The sequence below is a fragment of the Lactuca saligna genome, chromosome 4, assembly GCF_052625555.1.
Source record: "Lactuca saligna cultivar CGN05327 chromosome 4, ASM5262555v1, whole genome shotgun sequence".
In the NCBI taxonomy this organism is placed as follows: domain Eukaryota; kingdom Viridiplantae; phylum Streptophyta; class Magnoliopsida; order Asterales; family Asteraceae; genus Lactuca; species Lactuca saligna.
This window is the reverse complement of record NC_136420.1, coordinates 324,038,955-324,045,206: the sequence shown is the minus strand read 5'-3', so window position 1 is coordinate 324,045,206 and position 6,252 is coordinate 324,038,955.

The following is a 6,252-nucleotide window of genomic DNA, read 5'->3' as shown; positions in this document are numbered from 1 at the left end:
AAAGTCTCCTATGCTTGAACTTTACTTGTCCTCAAATAAGAAAAGTAATTAACACTACAATCAAAATGAGCATATATAGCTCACTGAAACAGGAACTTAATAAAAACCAAGGTTCTAAATAGCATAAGGCGTGGCTTGGCGGCAAGGTAAAAGTTAAGTCATGGCAAGCATTGGCGAGCCATGGTGTTTTTTCAATGTGTGACTATATTATATACATTAAAAGATATAAATCATATAATTATTGAATTTTATCAAAAATATGAAGTTTTTAGAAGTGTTATATTAATATCTAATAGAAAAATGTTAACAAAAACTCATTTATTTGAGGCCTAATAAAAAAAACAAAAGAACCAGCGCCTTGAAAAAATCTCGCGCCATAACACGATAAGACGCACCTTGACATGTTATTTGGGCGCCACGCTTCACAAACCCGCATTGGACGTTTTCGTAACAGCTACACCACGCCTAACGCCATGGCACGCCTTGAGGCGTGCCATGACGTGCTTTTTAGAACCATGATAAAAACTAAAGTAAATGTAAGAAAACTTAAAGTACACTTAACAAAAATATGAAACTCTAATGAAAAAAAAATTCTCAAACTTTTTTCTTTTTCTTTCATGATTAGACTTTACACCGAGTAAGATGCAATGAATTCATGAACTTGAACATCATTCTTAATACCTCTAGTGTATTCCCATAACCCAAGGTCAGAAAAATGTTTAACGATACAAATTGTTAAACTAACCATAATATTATATAAACTTAATACCTTAATCTATTTTGTTCACAAAATACCATATTTTAGAATATTATTTCTCTTAAAGTAATACCAGGACCCAATTTCTAACATAGGTAGAGGAGAGTATTATCGGGTTCTCACCCTGTAAAAATCATGACTATCCTTATTTCCTCTGAGGTTCTAAGTCTACCCCAAGTCCAATGATACACAACAATTCTAGGCACAGATCGACATAGCAACATTAGCACTATCTAGAACAAAATGAGAAAGAACAATAATCCATAATAACAAACCACACAAACTCAACACCACTTACCCACACACCATTTAGTCCAATCCACATGATGCCTAATTTCATTCAAACTCCAACAACAACTGTAGCGCACACCATAACACAAACTCAAGTTATGAGACAAATATAAGGCAATATTGGCTAGAAAATAGATACAACAAAAAGCAATCAGGAGATGACAAAGAAAAATGCAGATACCAATCGAACCAAAAAATGCATAATTCAAAGATAAAGACAATCTCTGATCATTATCAAAGCAGCAAAAAATGCGAGCACTTGATCCAGACTACAATCAAACAACACCAAGAGATGCCAACAAGGAGGGGTGAGGGGAACATGAAGCCAAACCCTGATGTTGTTCTTCAAATGATGCAACCATCCTTTAAACCACAACCAACGGGTCAGGTCAAGCCTTACGTCTTACTAGGACCACCTTTTCCATATCATCAATAACAAGATTTTCCATCTAGAAACATTCCACCCAAATAAATACAATAAACATCATATGTCATGCTGGGTTTTGAGCATTCTAACACTCCTAAGGTGTATATGCAACCCTAAATACCTTGGATCTATGCTTTTTCTATTATACATGAAAACTTGAACTTTCTAAGGTATTACCCTAACTAGCATACAAAACATTGATACTTGGGTAATAAATCAAATTAGATAACATACCTTTTCTTGTAGTTGGAAGCCTTGGACCTTTAAGAACTTAGTTCCCCAAGTTTTTCAAATGTAATCACACAACACCACCAACAAATGAAGGAACTTAAGAAGAGGTCAATTGCACTTCATAAAACTGGCTAGCCCTCATGCATATGCCTTAAGTACCATTTTTAGGAACCATGGGGTTTCTTATATAGTGTGGTGGAATTAGGGTTACACCATGCAAGCCTTAATTTCCATGCCTTTCAATATTCCTCATGCTCCATGGGTTTTAACCTCCATGGAGTATCCATGGGTCACCACATGGGTTTAACCCAACATCAGGAACTATGGATCATAAGCCCAATTTATAATAATGAATGATTTACCAATCAACCCGTTATATTTAATTAGTCTCTCTTGATCACAAAATTAATTCCAAATTAATTCTTAATCAATACTAATTAAATAATATTATTTCATATTAATATATTAGAACTTATAATATATTAATAAACCATAAATAACCTCTTCTGAAATATCCGTCCTTCAGATTGTTCCGGTGCCATGCAACCTAAATGGACCATGCTACTCTCGGGTCAAGTACAAGCCAATAATAGTTATGGGCTTAGACATATAATCCAATAGTATCCCACTTGAATAAGTCTAATAACTATTATAGCAAGCATGACTCAAACCCGACTAGTAATCGTAGCTCTTAAAAGCTGTTGTTGAACTCTGACCTAGTTAATGACATGTCCATTATATAAGGGATCATATATTCCTCCATTCTTGATATCATATGAAATCAGACATGGATTATAATCATTCTCTCTGTCAATATATTGTTTCCTAATTTCCGATTTATGACGACTGACTAACTGAAAAAATCAAATCAGTCCAGGCATGGTGTCATCATTAAATCATCGAGGGGCCCACAAATATCTATTTTATCCACATGGGGTAAAAGGAACAGATAAACTTCCACCCAAATGCTTTCTTGTAATTACTCTTCAAATTACACACAACAATGTGTTTTAAAACAACCAAGTTACTGGTGCGTTTACATATGTCAATGTGCAACCAACTCGCAACTACAACTCACATGTCTCCGTTTGAATAATATAAGATATTATCGTCTCATGATCACTCGTGATAAAATCCATGAAGTGATTCAAATGAGCGTGGGTTGAATCCAATACTCGAATCTTATTCCAGGAGTACTCATGAACACTGCATCCACTTTGTCCTAGACAAACTATAGACCCATTTGTGACAGTCTTGCCTCAATACCTTCTTCTAAAGTATGATCGACTATGGATGGTTTGAATAACCTAGTTATTCAGGAAGTCAAAACATGTAAAGTGAAACACAAGAATAATCGAATCCAATATGGTCTCAGGACTTATGAATATAAATAAAAACACCTTTTATTTAATCACCATATTGATTACACATTATTCATTGTATAATGTTTCGATATATCAACCTAATACTAGAATTAAAATGATACTTATGCCATGCTCCAAGCATGCACACTATGTTTGTCTATGGTCCTAACTTTGTGAAATAGATCAATTGAAAACATTCAATGATTCTCATTTCACAATTCCAAATCCTTATTGCATATGTAAGAAATCCAAATTCTTGTCACTGCTAGAAAGTGTTAGATTCTAGACTTATCATGCAATGATTCTTTGTAATGTCTAGGTGCCAAAAGTCACAGAGACTTGACCAATGATATTACAAAATATTTCTTTTGGGGATTGTTACAAGATAATTCCATGGAAATAAAGTCCCAAATTCAAACTACATTCCTTTGAACATCCTTCTTACTTGAAAGTTTCTAACTTTCCAACTGTCCTTAAGCGACCAATATTTGGTGAACCTTAGATTGCCGATAACATTTATTTAACCACTTTAGTCATATCTGGTTCTACACTTTTCCCTCTAAATGACCTAGGCATTTGAAAAATTAGAACACGAGAATATTATAGCATATGCAATTGATCCTATACCCGAAGCATATGGGATACGAATCATAATGTCTAACATAAAGACATGATACTTAATCACTCTTTTGCTATAATATTTCTATTTGCCATGTTCTCATAATTTTGATTAAGAAGAGGGATGTCGTAATCATAACCAAATTTTGAGAACGCAATTAACCTTTCCTTATAAAGAATTTCCTTATGTTGAACCTTTCCAACATAACATTAATATATACTTGACTAGAATTGATTAAAATCACAATATAAGCTTTTAGATTTGTAATGAAGTATGAATTCCTCTCCCTTAATTATAGCAAAACAACTTTTCAAACCCTGCATTTTTACAAATTAAAACTTTTGTTTTCTATAATTAACATTGCTAACTTGCAACACTTTCCAATATTAATTATATTCCCACTAGCATTATAATTATTATCTTACTAGCATAACACTTATGCTCCCACTAGCTTTGAGATGTACCCTGAAATCACCTGGACTTCTAGAAATCAATACTTATTGACTTTCTTACCAAAGTTCAGATTTCTGATACAAGATGCTTTGATAAGACTTTATCTAGGCTTCTCAAAATCATACACCTTGCCTTAGATAGCTCACATGTGTGTCTAAACAATTTCATAATTACAACCATAAATCTGTAATGTTTAGATCCTTTTCCATTTCTCACACTTCAATTTATGAAAAGGGATGTTGTAATCATAATCAAATTTGAGAAAGCAACTATCACAACTGCTATCTCTTTAAAATTAACTTAGTAAAAGCGTTTCCTCACCATAGTTTTCATGAATCGGAGAGAAACCTTATGACACTTAGATTTTATGGTGTATGTGTTTTTATCCATGTGAATTTGTTATAACCATAATCACAAGATAAGGTTAGTGACAAATCCAAACTCATATAGACTAAACTTGTTCAATCTTAATTGCTTACCACTTGGTAGCTCAAGATCCTACCATTGCTTCCTAGGTTGTTATGCAAACACCTGAGAACTCATAGAACCCACATATATAGTCAACTTTAATTAGAATTGGAACATAAACAAGAATATGTCAACGTGATAGGCTATAAACCTCAAGTTGTGTGCTAGTGATTAACGGTAGGCTTATTCTTGATTATTTCTTGAAACTTTCAAGATCTTTAAGACTCCTAATGACCTATTGACATATAAGAATATGTTTTCAAGAACCATTCATTAAAAAACAAATATTCAAGAGTTAGTATGAATTATTATCAATACAAACACTTCACACAGTTGGTCTTTGTTGTATCCAAAATCATCACAACTTACCAATTTCAAATGTACAAGAGTAGAAAACTTTTAATCTACATTGGATAAGTGTTCTAAACCTTTCTTAAGATTATGTCACTCAAGGTTACAATCTTGGAGTATGACTCCAAGACTTGTTTTGGGAATGAAGTATGACTCAGCTTCTTGATTTAACCATTTCAACAATTCACGATCCATCTTCTTAGACATACGAATGCACTAAGATATCCTTAGAGGATCAATTGTGACATGGTTTTCCATAACCATTAAGATAATGATAAAACATGATACTAAGGTACTCTCCCATCTTTTTAAATTGGAGAAACTTTTATCTTTCTACCTAATTTGACTCTGCTTATTCGTCCTGCCATACATTGAAACTTTTCCAATGTTCAAAATTAGACATAAACTTGTAAGCAAAACCATGTTTACTAAACTTTAGTAAATCATGATGAATAGTCTTATCGATATTTTTGGTGGATCTTGACCAGAGCACACCCAGTGTACCTAATCCCCTAGTCCTTCACTTGACTCACATATACATGTGAATAAGGAATTAGTCTTAATTTACCAAAGATGAAAATTCTCATTCATCATACAATACAAGTTATATGATTCCAATTTTCTATCCAACTGAAACTTGGGTGATGAGAATCTTTCCTTATTTGGAAAATTTTGACATTACCACAAATGAAAGAATCAAATTCATATTGCTAACATAGAAACATGAAAACATCAATTTCACAAACACCATTGTAAGGAGATAAAACATAACAAAATTTTATTTATTTATAAAATGCAATTTTTTTTCCTTTCAATGCAATTACAAATGAAAACTATGTTATTACATATTTCCTAGCAAACTATCATAACTCCTAAGCAGCATCTTATAAATATGATATTTGAACCATGCGATTGAAATCCATCTTCGCGATCAGACTCATCTTACTCTTCCTTTAAGCTTCCTTCCCTTTGCATGATCCTACAAAACATCAAAATGCAACCTTGTCACATCATGTATTAAGAATCAACAATTAGAAACTTAATAGAGTTAGACAGTATACTTACCTGAAGCAGAGTCAAATTTTTCGATTCTACATTTTCTTAGATCTTTCAGGTGGTCAGGGCAGCTTCGCAACCAATGCCCCTTTTCTTGGCAATGGAAACATATAGACTATTATGGAATGCTACATGGGACAATATCAGACTTAGCCTTTCTCTTTCCAAAACTTTGATTGGAAGATCTACTCTCCAAACTTCCATGGACATTAAAATAGGTAAGATCAATAAGGGT